We start from the raw sequence: 20483 nt of genomic DNA, 5'->3' as shown, positions 1-20483 counted from the left end.
TTCACTGACCCCTTCTTTGCGCCACCACCCTAAACACGACGAAGGGTCATCAAACTTCCCGTCGGCATCACCCAAACGGCCTTGACCCAGTTCGGTAACCTCACCCCATTTATTTTCGCGTGCCTTCCATCAACTTTAATGGCGCAACTTGTATCCAACAGTCATGCATGTAGTTTGCATGCAGGCGTTTTTTTTTCCTCCATACATTATTGTTGCTTTTCAAACAACAATTACGAGCGAAAAAGTAAAAAGCCTCATTTTTCTAGCCTCTCCTTCCACCACCTTGGTTTTCAGTTGTTCTGCCGTTCTCGCACAGTCTGCTGTATTATAAACTATGCTTATTCGCTATGATGAGATTAGGTGCTCATAAACTCACGTAATGTTGCGGGCGAAGGAGTTGAAGGACTGTTCCTTTTGAATAATTAATCGCGATGATAAATTCACGGGTGACTTTTTGGATCGTAATCGATTCGGTAGCTCTGGATTCGCAAGGATAGGATTCCCAAGGGTTGGTAAACTGTAGTCCTGAAGTGGGTACCAGGTATAGCTGAAAAGTAATCGAAAGCTGGTTATCAGTCATTGTATACGGGTGCAATTTTGGTCGGTAACACATAACTTACTGGAACCTATTTATATGAGCCTGTATGGGTATTATTCTGGTTCGCAAGGTTCTGAAGCGCCATTTTTTGTAGGTATGGCCGCTCTGGACACAGATTAGGATACTTTATGCTCTGGGAAGTCGATGAAATTATCAACCTGAAAAGATCCTCGACCAATGGGTTTTGAACCCACGTCCTTCAGCTTGGTGTTGTTGGGCTATCTGGGCCCCACAAACATAACATAATTATATCCGAATACCCATAACCGTTTCCGTTGGGCCAAATCAGAAAAAAATGATAATATAACAAATCGGCATAATTCGACTAGTCACTATTCATGTTTTGAACCTCCAAGCAAAATGACGTTTTATCGTTGACGAATAAGAATTTTAGACCACAAACGCAATTTTGAGACAAGTTCATATAAAGCTTTAAGAATTCTTGCAGAAAAACAACGAGAGATCCATCTATAGTACCTCCCGAAATATCTCCAATGTTTTCACCAGTCCATTTTCCAGACACTCTTCCAGATATTTCTCCAAGAATTCTCTCGAAGATTCATCCAGAGATTGTACAAGAAATTCTTCCAGTATTATCTCCGCCGTAAGTTTTAAAGCGATTTTTTAAGGAATCACACTAGGGATTTTACCAGAAATTCCTCCTGGAATTACTCCAAGGAGATCGATTGATTAATACTAGAATTTTTAAACCGGTCCCGATTGAGCTCCAGGAATTCCTTATTAAATTCCTCCAGGAATTATGTCAGGATTATTACAAGCAAATCTCTAAAATGATTTTTTTACAGATTTGCGAAGAGTTTCTCTAGTGATTCCTCCATAGGTTCCTCCAGTATAATCTTTCCTGAGATTCACTCAGGAATTTCTCCAATGATTTCTCCGGGACCTTTTCAAACACTCATTTTAGGGATTCCTTCGGAGATTTCTTCACAGATTCTTCAAATGTTATCTTCTGATATTCCCATAGAGCATCCAACATTAATCTTTCCAATGATTCCACCAAGATTTTTGTTTTCAAAAATTCTTGACTTATCCAAGGATTAACTAATTCTATAATTCCTGTTTTTTTCTCCAGTGATTTTTGCAGAAATTCCTCCAAGCATTCTAGTGAAAATAGACCCCGGCAGACCTCTGCAGATTTCTTCAGGTATCCTTCCAGAAATTCCACTAGGAAGTTCTTCGGAGGTTCCGTCAGGAATTCCTCCAGAGATACTACAATAAATTACTTCAAGATTTTCCTTCAAAAATTCTTCTTCTTTAAGAAAATCGCTACAATCGCTCTAAAAAAAATCTCCAAGTAATCCTCCGGGAATTTCCCGAGGAATTTTTACAGAGATTCCTTATTGGCGTCCAAAAAATTCCCATACAATCTCCTCTAGAAATTCCCGTACAATCTCCTCTAGAAATTCCCACCCTAAAAAAGCCTTTAGGGATTCCTCCAAGAATTGTTCCAGGAATTGCTAGAGGATCTTCTTTACTGAAGAGGTTTTTGAAAAGACCCTGGATTAATTCCTGGAGGAATAGCTGAAGAAATTCTTTGAGCCATCCATGGAGGAACCTCTGGAAATATTTCATGAAGAAAACCTTAACTGTTTCCCAAACTTGGTTTTTGTGACCCCATCATCCTGTCAGCGCCTCACTGTGTCTATTTTACAAAAAGCGAACTGATGAGACGTTGGGGTCGTGAAAACTAAGTTTGGGAAACGATGCATTAGAGTAATCCTTGGTGATCCGTGGACGATCCCCTCTAGAAAAAAAATATGGAAAAATCTCTGTAGTCTTACAGGAAGGAATCCTTAAAGTGATCGCTAGAAGAATTTCTGGGAGAATCCCTTCACTAATCCTGGAAGATTACTTGGAAAATCCATTGAAAAAAATCTCGCAGGAGTCTCTGGATGAACGCACGAGAAAATCTCTGGAGGAATTTTTGAACGAACCCATTAATAGATTTTTCTGGATTTTTTTTTAGAGAAATTCCTGCAGAAATGGCTGGATAATTCTCGGGAGGAATCCCTGTAGAGATATTCCTGGAAGAATTACCCCCCCCCCCCCCAAGGTTCTTAAAGAATTACTCCTGTTATTTCTTTAGTGATTTTTTTTCAGAAATTCCTCCAAGCATACTAGCAGAAATTGTCCCGGTAGACCTCTCAAGATTTCTCCAGGAACTATTTCGGAGATTTCTACAGGGATTCCTCCAGGGATTCCATTAGGAATTTCTTCAAAGGTTCCGCCAGGAATTCCTCCATTCTTACAATTAATTACTTCAAGATTATCCCTTAGAAATCTCCCTGGGATATCTCCAATAAAATCGCTACATTAACCACTCTAAAAACTCTACAAGTTATCCTCTAGAAATTCTCCGAGAATTTTTTTTCCAGAGATTTGTTATTGGCCTCCGAAAATTAATGTGGGAACTCCTCTAGAGATTCACTCTTAAGTTGCTCCAAGATTCTAATCAGGTTCTACCCTAAAAGAGCCTTCAGTGAGTCCTCCAACAATTTTACCAAGAAATGCTCAAGGAACTTCTTTACTGAAGAAGTTTTTGAAAAGACACGGGATTAATTCCTAGAGGAATAGTTTAAGACATTCCAGAGGAATCTCTCGAAATATTTCATGAAGAAATCCTTAGGTTTTCATGAGCTTCCAGCAGTCAGCGCCTCGCTGTGTCTATTACACAAAAAGCGATCTACCGAGAAGTTGGGGCTCACGAAAACCAAGTTTGGGAAACGATGCCTTAAATCTGTAGAGATCCCTGGATGATCCCCTCTATAAAAAAAATTGGAGAAATCTCGGTAGTCTTACATCAAGGAATCCTTAGAGTAATCTCTAGAAAAATCTCTGGGAGCATCCCTTGACAAATCCTGGAAGATCTTGGAAAATCCATTGAAAAAACTTGCAAGAGTCTCTGGATGAACGCATGAGAAAATCTCTGGAGGAATTTCTTAAGAAATTCCTGAAACAATTTTTGGAGGAATCCATGGTGAGATTTTTTCGGAGAAATTCTTGGAGAAATTCCTGCAGAAATAGCTGGGTAAATCTCCGGAGGAATCCCTGTAGAGATTTTCTTGAAAGAATCTCTCGAAGAGTCTCTGAATAAGTTCCTGTAGGAATCTCTGAAAGATTACCAGTGAGTAATCTGAGTAAACTGCTGAAGGAGTCCCTGGAGGCATTTCAAAAGGAATCCTCAAAGAAATCCTTGGAGGAATCTCTGGAAGAATCACTGTGTAGATCAAAAACTAGCAAAACTAGCGTTTTTAATCCCCTAAAGACTGCTCAGCCAACATTGGTTCAAGATTGTGCGAGATTAATCCCTGGAGAAATCTCTACAGAAAAAATCTGGAAAAATCTCTGGATAATCCTTGAGGAAATCCATGGAGGTGACTTCTGGAGAAACTGCTGGAGATATATCTGGTGGAATAGAAGAAGAGATTTTCCTAGATAATTCTAGGTAGAGATTTTCCTAATGTATTTTCTCATAAAATCCCTAGAGGATGATTCTATGGTAAATCTTCGGAGAAATTTCTGGAGGAATTCTTGAAGAAATCCTCGGTGGAATTTTTAAAAGGCCAGAACGATTCTGGTTTCATATCTTTCATATAAAGCTAAAAGATGGAAAATTGGTTTCAAAAATTGATGGTGGGTTGCGGCATGGGTATTTTTTGACCCTTAATACATAACGTGTAACAATTTCTTGCAGCATTAGGAAAGTTAAACGGTCGTTGAACTCCAAACTAGACGGAAAATATGGTCATTGCTTCTGAGTATTCAGTAGTTACGCTTGTGGATTTAAGGTGAAACAGTTTGGAATCAACTTCTAAGATTGCACTTAAACTTCAAAGGCACAAATCTCGCAAAGAAAGCATGCAACAACAGTGCACTTTTTATTTTGCCTTTGTGCACTAGCAGAAAGCTTAAAATAAGAAGATCAGAAATGTTTTCCAACTATTTCTCCATTTTAGTGCCTTTGAAAACGTGAGTATGGGCACTAGTCGCCCATTGTGCCGGCCATTTTCGGGTTCGAGATGTTTCACCTTAAAGACTAGGTTCTCACGGAGTTCATGGCTGACTTAGAACACTAAGGAAAATTATCATATAGCAGACATGGCTTTTAGACATTTGGTCGAATGACGTTTGATCGAATGACATTTGGTAGAAAGTACATTTTAGTCGAAGAGACATTTGGCAGAATGGACGTTTGATCGAATGACTTTAAATAATTTTGTCGAAAGATTATTTTGTGATGGATGAAAGAAAAATTGTTTAACAGATATGTACTTACTCTTCATCCATTTTTTGATTGGCAGACGGAACGTTCTATTTTACCAGATTTTGTAAGTGAAGTTGGAAGTTAATTGTGTTAATTTTTTTTTTTTTTTTTTCTAAATTATCATCATTCTTTGAGGAAATTCCTCATAATTTTTTTCGTCGCCCAGTTGTTGGAATATTAAACATTGTTGAATTTATCATTTCTTCAAAATTTCATCGCTCTTTATATATAACCACTGATCTTTATCCAATGACAACTTCAAGTGTGAGTTTGGAGCCTTTTTATGTATCAAGTTTCACAGTTTACGACTATTGGTAAGCATCTGGAATACGGTTACCAAACCTAATAAGGTTGGACATAGAGCAGCTTGGACACCTTGAATATTCTGCATAACTTAAATACAATATTATAAGCAAAATAAAAAGGGGGTTGGGGGCGGTTTGATGGGCATGGCTTTAAGGAAACTATTTTGACGAAGTGCATTAAAAGGTCCAGATGTAGAATACGATTCTCTATTCATGGTAAACTATTGTTGTGATTGTAACTTCCAGCTAAATTACATTCCTTGGGCAGACCTCGATAACGGAGTCGATGACTTCGATTGATAATATGTTGATAATTAATTCAATCAAAACTAATCAAACAAGAAATTGTGTTTGTCCTGTGTATCGTGTAAGGTGAGACAACAAACAACAAAAGTTGATTTGCTTCCATCTGAGATCATCTCGTATCTAGAATCAGGAATCTTAAAATATTGCTAGTCGCATATTTAGGGCTTAAGGTTTATTCAAAATAAACCAGTACATCGATACAGATATAGTGCACCTTATCATGTTGTTCTAGCATATTCAACCTCCAGTAATAACACCTACCATACATGTTTTAATCTTTTTCAATTACCGTTTTGATTCATATTACGGACAGCTTCAAATTCCGGACACTCAACTTTGTATGGGAAACATTTCACACGAAATGTTTCAATTTTTGCCGTTCAAAAGTTCTCATTTTCGAGGCTCGTTTTAGTAAGCTTTTTTCATAAATATCTTCGAAAATTTATAATGCCCAACTACCTTAGATGTCTCTTTAGCGGTTTGACGATTTCAATTGATGATTTGACTGTTCCATTAATAAATATCATGAGCTGTCCGGAATTCGATTCAAAGTGTCCGGAATATGAAGCAAAAGTGAGGAAGCGTCCGGAATAAGAATCATGAAAAGGCCACACATTTTGATTTATTTAAAATTATTCAAGTTGCGGAAACGTATTCTTTACCCACCATTCGAAAGATAAGGGCTTCCTACGCTCGATAGCGCTAAGGAATCAAACAGGATGATTTATTTTGTATGCTCTATGCTGGGTTTTACTTCACTGAGTCCTTAAGTGTCCGTAATATGAATCAAAACGGTACCCAATCACTATGTTTGAGCATCAAAATGCCCCTCTGTCAAACAATACAAAAAAAAACTATTCGACTAAATGTCCTTTCAACCGATTGTCATATGCATCTTAAATCAATGAAATTCTCTTCGACCAAATGTCCACTCGAAGAAATGTCATAGATTCAGCTGGAATCTATGACATTTGGTCGAAAGACATTTGGTCGAATGACATTTGGTCGAAAGTACATTTGGTCGAACGGACATTTCGTCGAATGGACATTTGGTCGAAAAGGTTTAATTGCAACAGAAAGCATAACATATTTCGAGAGTAGCATTTTGTCGTTAATACAAGAGTGGTTGAATAATCGAAAAAGCATTATCCATTTTATCAATAATCTCCATGCGATTAGCAACATTTTGTTATTCAATTTGATGGATGCTCTCCCAACATATTGATCATATGTTCTGCGATTCGAGATAAGCTTATCATAGATGGAAGTCTCAGTCAACTCGTCTTTACTTACCCGATACATAAAATTAGCATAATTTTTAATTTCCTACAACAAACTCTGTTTTTCACCCGATGTCATAAACACTGCCAGCAAAGCCATATGTTTGTTTTTGGAATGTTATTAAGCTGGAAGTCATAATAAGCCAATTGACCATAAGTATAGTTACCGACACCTAACATTCAGTTCGTCCTGAAGGATTTTTTAAAGCAATTTTTTCCTGCTGTTTTAATTCTGATTGCCGCATTCAACAATCTTACCCACGTCCGTAAGCTGCAATTCATTTCTCTGAATTCGTCCATCAAATGAAGATCAGCAGTTAATTTTAAAGAACGACGACATTTCAAAAGAATAATAAATCATGAAAACATTATGTTCACATCATTGAGTAATAAAATAAAAACTTGATGAGCAGCCGAAGAATGATGATATTTTCAAAAAATAATAAAATCACTAGAGCTAAATATTTCAGTCAATGTAAAAAAAAAAAACTACGTCTAAAAACTTCATTTGAATAATCATCGAAATCCTAGATTTTGGCATAACATCAAATAACAAATCAAAAGATGGATTAAATTTAAAATTAAGACAACATAAAATGTTATTCGAAAACAGTTAATTATTCAGATTATTCCAAAGAACACGTTATCTTGCCAACTTCGTAAAACTTACAAAACAATAATCAATTTTACCAAATTATCTTCCAACGAAGCAGTTCAAAATAAGCTTTCAACCATTTTTCCGTTCAACTAACCGTCATTCGACCAAAATAAATGTTCCAAAGCAATTCGACCAAATGTCCATTCGACCAAATGTCCTTTCAACCAAATGTCATTCGACCAAACGTCATTCGACCAAATGTCATTCGACGAAATGTCCTAAAGCCATTCAGCTGACATAGCTTCACACGAATCTATGACATTTGGTCGAAAGACATTTGGTTGAATGACATTTAGTCGAATGACGTTTGGTCGAAAGTATTTATGGCTGAATGGACATTTCGTCGAATGAAAATTTGCTCGAAAATGCAACAGAAAGCATATGGCATTAGGTTGAACCAACATTTCGTGGAAGATACTTATGGTTTAACCAAAATAGTATGGAAATAAAGTTTAAAGCTTTTTCCGAATATCGAGTGATCGAATAATTAAAAAAATATCAATCATTTTACTAACAATCTATATGCGAATAGCGAAATTTGGTTTTTTAGTTTGATGGACCTCACCCTACCAAAATATTGATCAATCTCTTGCATTTTTGACGTTTAATGCTGCTTTTTGATTCAGGCTGATCTTAAATGGAAGCATGCCGACTTGCGTCACCTCAGTCAACCCGTCTTCCTTTACCCGGTAATTGAAATAAGCACAATTTTCTTCTTTGATTATTTTTGATCAAACTATGTATCGGTGCTTTCATCATAACCATTCCAAGCTTCTAGCACAAACTCTGTTATTCCCGAGAGGTCATCAAAACTGCCAGTAAAGTCATATAATTGCTTGAGGAGTGTTATTAAGCTGGATCACAAAGAGTCATCCGACGAAATGTCATAAAGCCGATTCACACAAGGTTTGTTAAGTAGTCTTGTTTGTAGTCTTTTTGATATTATTTTATAAAATTTCATGAAAACTGATATTGAGGGCTAAAATTTCATTTAGGTAACACAAATTCCATTTGGCTAATGATTCCAATTAAGTAAATTTCTATTTACGTTACTTTACCCATAACGTTTAAGTTGTACTCTATTCCGAAACACTGGAAGGTAATTTCGGTAGGGGTGATATCCATCGTGTCACATTAGACCATAGGAAGTGGATGGATTAGCATCCAGCTATAGTGGTACTAGCTTGCGAGAGTCGGCCGCAAATCGAAATCGCTCGCCCACATAGTTTCCGCAGGACGTTGTATGCCAACAAGGTGTGAGGCATATTACATCGGTTCAAGGTTAGTGGGACGCATAGTTTGTAACGGATCGTTGAACCCAGTCGTTTTGGTTGGTCTACAAAGGAACCCGTATTTTCCCCTCATTTTGCGTAAAATAGCTAAGTTCAATGCCACAGCAAGGACTCCGCTCGTCGGAATGTGATTTATTACGCAATGATTTCGTACGAATTAAAATTCATGAACGAGCTTGCTTGGTACCCGTTGGGGAGCATTATGTCATGAAATTCACGAGCCGAATCAGCACTCGCTGAAATGCTTGTTCAGTTTCACATAAGAATGAAACCGGCATTGCATTTAACGGGACTTTTTTTTATTATTTTTTTTCATTGAGCGTCATTTACCTGGATCTTCTCGCAAGAGGATATTTCAATCCTTCCGTTGCTGAGCTTTCACGCGTCATACCCGGCTGCTTTTTCATTCCAGCCCGAGAGTTGTGAGGGATAGAGTTGAGCACCGGTTGGGGATACATTGACAATCAAAGCATCTGATGCATGATCCGAAGATTTCATTTGAATCGAAAGAAAATCCAATCAACTCCAGAACCGAACAGAACTATCGGCTTTTAGCTCTGTCACCTTCGCCCCTGTCGCAACTCGTGCAAATTCCACTTCTGATACGCTAGAACGCGCGCGCTTCGTCTCTTCGCCAATCAGCTGGAAGAGGATCTGGTCGCCTCCGGTAATTCCGGCTCGCGAAGTTCATATTTATGCAATTTTCATTCTCTTTTCGCGTTCTCCATCCTAGTTTTTTTTCTCTCTCTCTGCTGTCTGTCTGCCCTGAAACGACTTGCCGATTCACGCAGAACCAAATTGGCGACAGGAAGTAGGGCCACTTCCCTCGGCTTCGCCAGCCCTCCCGCCCGAATGCAATGCGCTGGCAAGCCTCGGCCGAATTCCTCTCATCATCAAGCTTACCGACTCTCTTCCGAATCTACGGCAATGAGGACGAGTGGCTTGTATGGCTGTGGCGGTAAACGCGCAGCTATTCAGTAAGATCACGCTGAGGGTCGTAGATTCGAATCACAGCGGTCGAAGAACATTTTTTTCAAGGAAATTTTCTTGACTACCCGTGCGTGGCACACAATATAAGACTGCAAAAATGTTCTATTGACGCATAAAGCTCTCAGTTAATAAAAGTGGAAGTGCTTGTAAGGTCTACAAAGCTGAGAGGCAGGTCTGTACCAGTTGAAACGTAACACCAGATTGAAGAAGAAGACGAAGAAGACGACGAAGACGAACGCTTGCTTGTTGCCATGATTGTCATTTTGCATACTGAAATGAGCGGGAAAAAATCCAGCTGAAACCGTGTCTTCCCAGCAGCAGCAGCAGCAGCCAGTCGTCTCGCCTCGCGCCCACATTGCTCGTTATCAGTCACGCGTTTTATTTCCTAGCAAAAGCGCGCGCGAGACAAAAATAGGATGCACCCGTAATTGGATTAAAGCGAAAAATCATTGCCAGTTTTCGTCTTCTGTGCGGGACGGTTGCGCTCATTCGCTGCTTCGGGGAGGACTTTTGTTTCATTCAAATGGTGAACAGGGTTGCCAGGTTAACGATTTACATATGAAACGTAGATTATTTTGTCTTGTAAAGTGAGGACTGATTGATTTTTATCGTCGCAGTTACTGCCCATAAAACCATAACTGTCCCATATGAATTTTCGAACCAACACCTTTTTTCATCTCAACATGTAATGTTTAATACCGTCAAACGGGGCTTCTTTTGACATTATTTTCACATACCTCAACTTTGAGGATTTTTAGCTCTAAGAATTATGGATAGATTTCGATAATTTTTGCATATATTTAAGTTGTATATGTATGTAACAAATGTGCAAAATATAAAGCAAACCCAGCAAGAAATAAAAAAAAATGCTTGAGTAGTGAAAAATATGTGTCCTTCAATACAAAAAAGGGGCTACTTTGGACACTTTTAAAAAGCAATACGATTTGACAATAAAATGGTTATTTTCTTCTTAATTTTCCGGCAACGCAGTCTTTATTAAAGTAAAACGAGGTGCTATCCGAAGCAGTTGATCAATCGTTTACTGAACCTATATGTAAACAAACGCCGAGCAGATATCCAAATTCAGCTTCACAACCCAACAATTGCACCACCCATCGTCCAGCAACCACCTTCATCTCCCACTATCAACGAAATCGTCGCCAATACATCAGAAGTCGCTCATAGCCAACCATCACGTCAGCCTCCCACCCCGCCAGCCATCCTGCCAGCAATGCCCACACCTCCCGAAACACTCCAACCAAATGAAACCTTCGTCAACAACAACATCCACCGTGCAGCATCTTCCACAAACGTCTTCCATTCGAGCACCTTCAACGCAAATTCCTCCAGAGCCATGTTTCCAGTACCACAGCATCCTGAAATAACAAATAATGAAAAGATTTACCGTGCAATACCGTACATACCTGCACTTTCACACCGCATCATCAAAATTTTAGCTAAAGATTATCCCAGCATATCAATTACAACAAAACAAAACCATACAATCAAAGATCTACACACCAAAGTTGCATACCCTGTAGCCAAAGAAGACGTTAGTAGTGTTATCTATAAGATACCTTGCAGGAATTGCGAAAGTTGTTATATTGGTATGACAACAAACAATTTACGTAAAAGATTAGCAGGACATCGGTCAAATATTAGTAAATTGGAGAGACTGATGAACGACAACAACACAAACACAGAAACAGCTAGAGTAGCACTGATAGATACTACAACAGCGTTAATACAACACTGCGTTGAACACGATCACAGATTCGATATAGAACAAACATAAATTATCGACCATAGCTACAAACAATCCACACTTCTATTTCTGGAAATGTGCCATATCACCAACACCAATCATACAGTCAACAAACGTACAGATATAGATGGACTCAGCACCACATATGCAGCATTGTTGCACGACATTAAGAGTAAAAATGAACGAGACAAAAATATGAGTAGAAATGAACACGATCAAATTAGGAGAGAAAGTAGCATGGATGAGAGGGAATCAATAACGCCGATAGGGCACATCACACACTGAATATCTTAAAGAAAAATTGCGCCATTGCCCAAAAAAGGAAGTGATTTTCGTAGCGTAAGATTTAATAGTTAAATTCCATCCAAACCTTTTTAAACTTAACGACTCTTAACTTTTAGTATGTACCAAAAAAACCTACACCAGACAGTTATAGTTCGACAAAACATAGGACAAAGAACGAAAACTATATTGTAAGTTACAACGACAAAAATAATTTATAACACAAATAGTATAATAATTAAATTACAGTACCCCCTGAGGAAGACACAATACCCGTGTCGAAACGTCGGGCAAATAAGCACCTCGTTTTACTTTAATAAAGACTGCGTTGCCGGAAAATTAAGATTAAAACATACAGTCGATACTCCACAAAATAAAATGGTTATTTTCGCATAAAATTCCAACTGGTTCTATACATTATCGTCTATCATGATGTTCTTAGGCGTTTTTCGTTGATAAACATAACTCAGAACATTACAAAGCACGAAAAAATACACGTACCAATATAACACTTACCAGCAGAACATGCTATTCATAGTTTTTGATTTCCAGTATGAAATTTCAAGTTTACTTACTGTTAAATGAAACTGTCAGCTACGAGTGCTTGATTGTTTGAGTGAATATAAACGAATGCTGTAACTACCAAGTACTACGACGATTTTTAAGGTCTGATTAACAATAGTAACCATTCGTTCTGTTTTTAATGATATATGAATGATATGTGGAAGGATCTCTCTAATTCCTGTAACTTAAAGTAATTTTTATTTGAAGTGAAATGCATAAAGTACAAGGATAATCCTTCGTAAACAATTTAAATTTCACTTTTGTTAAACGTACCGTCGATGGGGGTGACAATGGGTCTAGGGGGTGAGATTGGGTCAAAACGGAAAAATATGTTTTGTGAAATATTTCAGCTAATAACGCTGATATTACTAAAATTAATAATTAATATGTTAGGGAACATATTATTACACATAATTCATAATAATATACATTTTCAGAAATAGTAGTTTTTGTGTACTACATCAATAAACTTGCATGTTGAAACTAGATAAAATTTACTACATTAAATTTCTCCTGTACAAAGCATCACGCATGTACTCTAGCCTCTATCGTTATATTAGTAGAATGTTGAAAGTCTTTTCATTACACATCACAGGTATCTTCCGGAATCTGTTTGATTTTCCCACAAAAAAATCAGTTTGTTCGGTACGGTGTCTAATACATCAAAAATGGGGGTGAGATTGGGTCAAGCAAGAACGACAGTAAATGAAATTGCAAGTCCACTTTTTTGACATTTTACGGTGCCGGTAGTTCTCTTTTTCATTAAGATGTGTTTATTCTTTCTAAATACAGCATCTCTGAAACATCAAACAAGTCTACTTGAGTATTCCGTGCATTGAATAACAATACAACGCATTTTGACAACTTCTCAAACCAGCAACTATGTTTCGTGCGCAGCAACATCGTAAATTTTCATCAAAAGGGTGTTTTTTTTTTCTAAATTTGATTATTTATCAGTGTTTTCATATTTAGAAACATCTCACGGAAGTACAAATGAGTTGGATCGCTGAAATACTGGGATTATGACGTCAACTTCTGCCTTAAATGTATTGATCGTGGAATGTCGCACCGAAATTTAACTATTTGCGAAGGTTTAAAATAATCACTGTTTCAGTACACCTTTGGGGAAACTGAATGGGCTTTATAGCAATGGGGATGAGACTTTGAAGACAATTTGAGGGAAAAACCAAGAAAATTTATATAAACTTGACGATAAATGTTGGGTTTACATATTTTTTCTCATAGCTCCTAAATTTTCAGTATAATCTTTCTTTTAAGTGGGTTTATCATACTTGTGAAACATCTTAGATATCTTTTTGTCTTGTTTGCATCGTTTTTTGTCAATATTTTTCAGTTGTGGATGGTTTTGAAATCATATTCTCAAAAACAAGTTATTTCAATTACAGTGACCCAATGTCACCCCCTCTATGGGGTGAGATTGGGTAATTTTATATTCACTAGTGGTGCCGCTGTGAATAAATATTTGTCGTTAATTTTTTGAACAGTTGTTAATGTACCATCAATGTACATACACGCCAAATTTGAAGTTTATTGGAGTTAAATTGCGATAGTTATTCAAAAAATAAATCGCACATATCCCTTTTTGACCCATTGTCACCCCCAACGATGGTATGTTAGTTTTCAATAGTTTTGAGGTAGCGTAAGAGTAGTTTATGTTTAGCAGATGTAGGGTGGAATTGCTTTGTGTGGACTTATGTAAAATATGACCGATTTGTTTTTTTTTTAAGGAATATGTCGTGAGTTTACTATTTATACGCATTAAAATATATGTGTTTTAATGCTATTAACTTATCTGAATACTTGGGTTACTTTTTTTTGTGTTGTAAAATATACAAATCAACACTTTAAAATAAAATAAAAGTCGTGAAATTAAGACCTTTGATCAATTATTTGTGTAAAACAATTATTTTTAACACAAAATAATCACAAATTTCTATAGAACATGACGATTTGATAGTTTTGTGACGTTCCCAACAACTTTCCACGATATGTGGAAAATCCGAACAATGTTTACATACCAAATGTTTTGTGCCTTGTGAATATGTGTTCGGAATTCTTTGATATATTTTCTTGTTTATCCTGTTATTGTTGATGTTGTTCCAAAAATAAATTATGCCTGATTGTAGAGCATAAATTGGTTAATAAAAGTGCTGAAGACACAAAATGGCTCAGATTAATATTTATGCTGCAACTAAATCTAAAACGTGAGTGTCCAAAGTAGCCCCCGGAATCAAAAGTAGCCTCGTTTAACGGTATATACATTACTGTGAATATCAAAATTTACAAAATTTGTTCGAAAATGTTGCGGAAAAATATGAGCTTGATGCAGTCCCATATTGAAATATAAAGGCATAACAGTCTCTATATGAACTTCCAACCCAAATAATAACTGCAAAACGTGAATTGTGTTCAAGTTCATATTTTTTGCTAATCAATAGTAGCAAAATGAGTAATCTGTGCGGGGGTGCTAAATGAATAAGGCATGCAGAAATGTACTAGAAAATTATGAACATTTGTATGAGATAACAAACTTCAAACTTTGAACGCTTTATTCTTAATGTCTACTTTTTCCATTTGGGATAGTTATGCCTTCATGGGCAGAGTACTGACGTTTAAATTTTCTCCGCTATAATGACTCTCATTGAATGCGCTTTCAGCACTATTCAGGTGTTAATCGAAGTGCTCCTTTCACCTTTCGCTCGCTATACGTTTCTCTGTGCTCTCATCTTTATCCCTGCACATCTCGACTAGCGGCACTAAGCCATTGCGGAATGCATTAAGCTTCTGTTAGAACCTCCACGTTTCTTGAGACCAGTTGCTTGATCAACTCGTAGGGAAAATCGGGGTTAAACCGACACCCTAAGATTATTGATAAAATTTGTGTACTTTCGCTTGTTAGTTCGTTTAAAAATTGCTGGAGAATCACATACTGATTATAATCCTATCAGTCCTTGAGATCGGTGGATATGCATACAGTAATCATGCCGAGAACGGGTAAAGCCGAAATCCAGAAGAAGATCGTTCAGCTTATTGATCCAACAGCGTTCGCTCCAGCTTGTTCGAGGTTCAGAGGTGCGGACTCCTTCGGGTATGGCCATATAGACATCTTTTTCAAGTTCACCGTACAGGAATGCGGTCTTCACATCGAGTTGGTGAAAGTGCATTGTGGGTTCGGCTGGTTGCTACAGCAAGAACGGTTCGTATCGTAGCCATATAAGGCCTGTACTCGAAAAAAAAAATGCACTATGTTTATCCGTGTGTAACATTTTTGTCCTTGGGTAAAAGTTGATGAAAATCTGGGTATTGTTTACATGCGAAACATTTAATAACAGTTCAGTTCAGTGATTGTTGAGATGGCATTGAAACAATAAATATATAGCCGAAGAATTTTGCGCGCCGTTATGAAAAATCCGACTGCAAGCATGAGCTGGATAGGAAGACAACTGGGAATCACCCATAAAACTGTCTCTCGGGTGGTAAAATCTTTTAAGGAGTCCCAGACGACCGAGCGGCGGGCTGGAAGTGGAAAAAAATCGAAGACAGCTGACCCTGTGAAGGCCCAGAGTGTGTTGGATTATTTCAAGCGTAATGCGAACCTTTCAATTTGCGACGCGGCTCTGAAGGCCTGATTCGTTTAACAAACCATGAAACGAGCTGACGAATTCCAAGTCAAATCGGTCAGTCACAGAACTCAACCATCTTCGATTTGAATTAAATTTTGCACATGTTTTTGGTATGGTAGAATAAGTGTTTTCCATAAAAAAAATTGATCATTTTGACTCAAGTGTAACTTTTGAAAATTGCCTATACATTTTTGCATGCAACTTATTTGAAAAATTCTAACTCTGAAACTGTGGATTTTAGAGAAAAATGTTCTATGAAGAAGTTGTAATGAACCGTTTGGACTATAAGAAAAAAACATACACTGAAACAACATGTTATGTTTTTTTAATGTATAAGTTCTGATGACACAATAAGAATCTTGAAATTATTCTAAACTCGCTCACCCGAACGCCACCGATGATAAATAGCGAAAAGTCTGCTGCTACCGAACATTCATTGATATCTGAATTATACTAGGTGAAGTGCAGCATGGAAGCGTCGTAAAAGCGAGAATCGGAAGGAACACGAAAAGAAGTCAATACCAGGTATTGCAGAATTCGCTCTCATTTGAGTATGAAGCATGATCAAAGCAAGCAAAGAAAAACATCCCATTTGTTGCGGTCCACGATCGTCATTGTATCGCAAGGTGTAACAAGTCTGATAAATGGAAGCAGTGAGCGAGAGCCCCAAAGAGAGAGCGATGATAAAATCCATTTTTCTCGCTTGCCCGAGTAACACACATGTTATCTATATAAATAAAAATGGAGTGATGTTTGTATGTCACGAAATGGCTTGAGAACGGGACTACCAATTTGCATAACTCTTTCACTGTTGTCTTCTTGAAGAGTTCCGACGTGTTCATGCGACGAAAAAGTTTCGGGAAGTTTTCGGAAAAATTACTAAAACGGGAGGGTACTAATATGTCATTTTGTATGGGAGGTTCCACGACATTTTTCAACAGCCTACTTGATGGCAAGACGAAGTTTGCCGGGGCCACTAGTAATTGATACATATTAACTCTTATATGACAAAATCTAGTCCTATAAGAGTTAATGAGTATCAATTATAACATGTGTGTTCCTTGGGTGTTCACCGTTGGGGATAGGTGTTTTTCTTTACTGGCACGATAAACAATCAACGAACTTGCAATATCAATAGTGTCCCCCGGGCTTGGAGCATGTTTAGAGGGGTTTTATCATGTACTACTATCCCCCCAATCTGATCAAAGTTGTTGCAGTATACGATAAACAGTCTCTCATATTGTGCAGCATGTTATGATAGTTACAGAGAGCGATACGTGAGAGATTCTCTCAATTTTCTCAGGATTCAATTCCTGGTGAATACCAATACACTTGTATCTGGCACGAGTGAACGCATTTTGTATCCATCCGCCGAATACATTGAACTGACTGAGCGGACTCCCACTCACTGAATCATTCCGAATCAATCCACAGCCAGTCAGTGAACGATCATCAGCACTCTAACCCGATTGCCACTCGGACGGAATCAGAATATAAACAATCATTCGGTATTGCATTCGGTTACTTTCGGCTTTCAGGATCGGTAGCAACTCAATCATTTCCCTTTTTTTTTTGTTTCGCTTAGTGCTCGCCGAAGAAGAGAATGGGCACTGGAAATCGAAACGTTCGGCTTGGTTCAAGAAACGTTAGTCTCGCTCCCGACTGTGCTTGGAAGCGACCCAAGTAAAACAACATGTCTCACATAAATCACAATGACTTCAATATGACTAATGAGAATGTTCTGTTTCATAGCGAAAAAACTGAAATTCATACTTATATACGACTGGAAAAGCGCAGAAGGTGGAGCTTGTGCAACATATTTTTGTTGTCAAAATTATGTATCATATGGGTTTAGGTATACATAATTATGTATTATACTTTGTCCAATAAACCATTAACGCAACAAAATACTGAGAACATTTGGTAGTTGAAATGTATTGGATGGTCGACAATGAAAAATGTAAAAGTGCACACATTCACAAGCCTTCATTTTTGATTGCATAACTGTTATTGATTGATAACTGTTATTTAACACTAAATAAATATGCGAATCAAAAATTATGGTGAAATATGCACTTTTGCTTCGAAAAAATCAATTCGCCCTTATAAATTGTTCAATATACATTTTTCGACATCAAGCCAAGTAAATATTTCGAAAAAGGAATCATCACATTTTGCAAATCAGTTCGTTATTTATTTTCTACTAATACACTGAACTTTTACTGAACTAAAATTTCTTTTTTCAAAGCTTCAGAACAAAAATCTCATCGTTATGGTTAATATTCAAAATTAAATTCAAAAATTAAAGATGGTCCCCTTAGACACACTGCATGTTGAGTGTTTTGGGAAAAGACAAAAATTTCATTGCCAATCATTTGCCACTGTTTCATTCAAGGCAGTGAAAAGTTTTCAGGGACAACTAGTGTGATCATAAATTTACAGTGTGATATAAGTTTGATAAATCACTTGAGCAATTCCACCGAACATGACGAATTTTTTTTAAATTTAATTTTTGTATTTTTTGAATCGCCTGAAAATTTGCATACAGATTCTTTATGACCAAAAATGCCATTATGCACTTTCAGATCGCCATTTTGAACATCGCCTTATTTTTGAGAAGGGCGTATCGGAAAATGCATAGCAAATCTTTAAAAAACTGTAACTCGAAAACGGTTTGTCCGATCGATTTGAGATCTTCTACAAAGTTGTAGGTATTGCTTAGGACTATATGGAAAAAAATATGCACGGTAAAAAAAAGTTACAGATTATTTTTTATTTCAAAAACAAAATTTTAAAATCGATTTTCTCCAGAAACGCAGTTTTGATTTTTTTATTTTTTGATATGTTTAAGGGGACAACTTATGTGATTTATTGCACAATGTTTCAAAATGGAAGAATTATGGACAAAAAAGTTATGTTTTTTTAAAAAATTACAGATTTTGAAAAAAATCGAAATAGAGGAAAACAATAATTTTGTATGTGATTATTTGAAAGTACAAAAAATTGCAATCGAAAAGTACTAAGGTAAATTTTTTCTAGGTTGCATCAATTATGAGATATACTCATATTTACAGTCATCTCTCCCTTACTCGATATTGAAGGGACCATCGAGTTAGGGAGGTATCGAGTTACAGAACACAAAAGGAGTGCAACTGCGTTCCAAGGGACCATCGAGTTAGCCATGAAAACCAACTTTTACTATGGCTCTCTAACTCGATATCGAGATACGGAATATCGAGTAAGGGAGAGTTAACTGTATATAAAATTTTCAAATAAAAAAAGTAAAATAGGCCCTTTTCAAACATATTTCGTGTTTCTCCATTCCTAAAATATTTTATTTTGATTGAGTGAATCGCAGCTGAATTGTTTATTGCTTGATCAAAATCGATATACTAAAGTATTTAAAAAAGTATGCACGGTAAAAAAAATGTAAACGAAATTTTCAAATGAAAATTTGAAGTTCATTGTTCTTAAAATCCGCAATATTGATGTTTTTAATTTATGGATATGTTTTGCAGCATATTGTTTGTAATTTCTTGCACAATGCCTCAAAACGGAAAATTTTTGGATAAAAAATAAATTATTCAAAAAAATAAATAAAACGATATTTTTGGTGCGTTTTTTTGAGTACAGAAAAATAACTTTATATTTTTAAATATTAAAAAATCCTTAGGAAAAATACTCAAGTAAAATTTAGCTGAGATGCATCACTTCCGAGATAAACACGGTAAATCTAAACGTGGCATTAAAAATGTGATTCTATCACAACGGCGTACCTTTGGTCCCCAGGGCTAAGCCCGGCTAATGAGTAAAGCCCTCTCATCGCGGCAAGATCGTACAACCATGGAGAAGGAGTTTTTTTTTTTGTTTTTTATATATACATACTACTATTTTATTTCTTAATCATATCAACTACTTTCTTGCTATCGTCACAGCTCGAAAATTGTCTAACTTCAATTTGTGTTTCAGAGATAGGGATAAACGAGTGATATTTCTGAGTGCCTTGAACTGTTTTTGCACTTGAAAATAGTTGGTTAAGTTCTTGTGCAATGATATCATATTCCTCAGTAGTTGAATAACAAAAGAAGATTTGTGGAAGCTGCTCTTCTTTCCGATTTTGAGCCCAATCATATGGTTCCTTAGCATTTTTTATCGGATGTTCACGTTCTTTGGCAAGACTGGCTCTGGTAGCCATACGTTTTATTGTCCCTCCTATGGCATCGCATAGCCCTTTTCCATGTGATGTTGCAAAAAACTGCCATGCAACTTCTATATCATATTTGATTTTTAATTGCCAAAGAGTTGAAAAGTTCTTCCTATTTTTATACTGTGATGCAGCTCCGTCAGACATAAAATATATCTTGTTGACAGTTAATTTGTGATCCAATCACAAAAAATCTATCATTTTAGATATGAATAAGTTGACAGATACAGAATCGTGGCACAAATCTTCTGATATTACAACAAAACTTAAATGATTTGCTTTGCCATCTTGATGATAATATATTACAAAC

The 20483-nt window shown here is 36.8% G+C and overlaps 1 long non-coding RNA gene across 1 annotated transcript; it reads left to right on the top strand.

Annotated features, from left to right (window-relative positions):
• Window positions 1-11597: 11597 nt before the first annotated feature.
• Window positions 11598-12135, top strand: LOC110674676. The gene is made up of 2 exons (XR_002499087.1): window positions 11598-11952; window positions 12011-12135. It is a non-coding gene; the product is annotated as an uncharacterized LOC110674676 (long non-coding RNA).
• Window positions 12136-20483: the final 8348 nt, after the last annotated feature.

Source organism: Aedes aegypti, chromosome 1, assembly GCF_002204515.2.
Source record: "Aedes aegypti strain LVP_AGWG chromosome 1, AaegL5.0 Primary Assembly, whole genome shotgun sequence".
NCBI lineage: Eukaryota > Metazoa > Arthropoda > Insecta > Diptera > Culicidae > Aedes > Aedes aegypti.
This window is presented reverse-complemented; position numbering and strand designations above follow the sequence as displayed.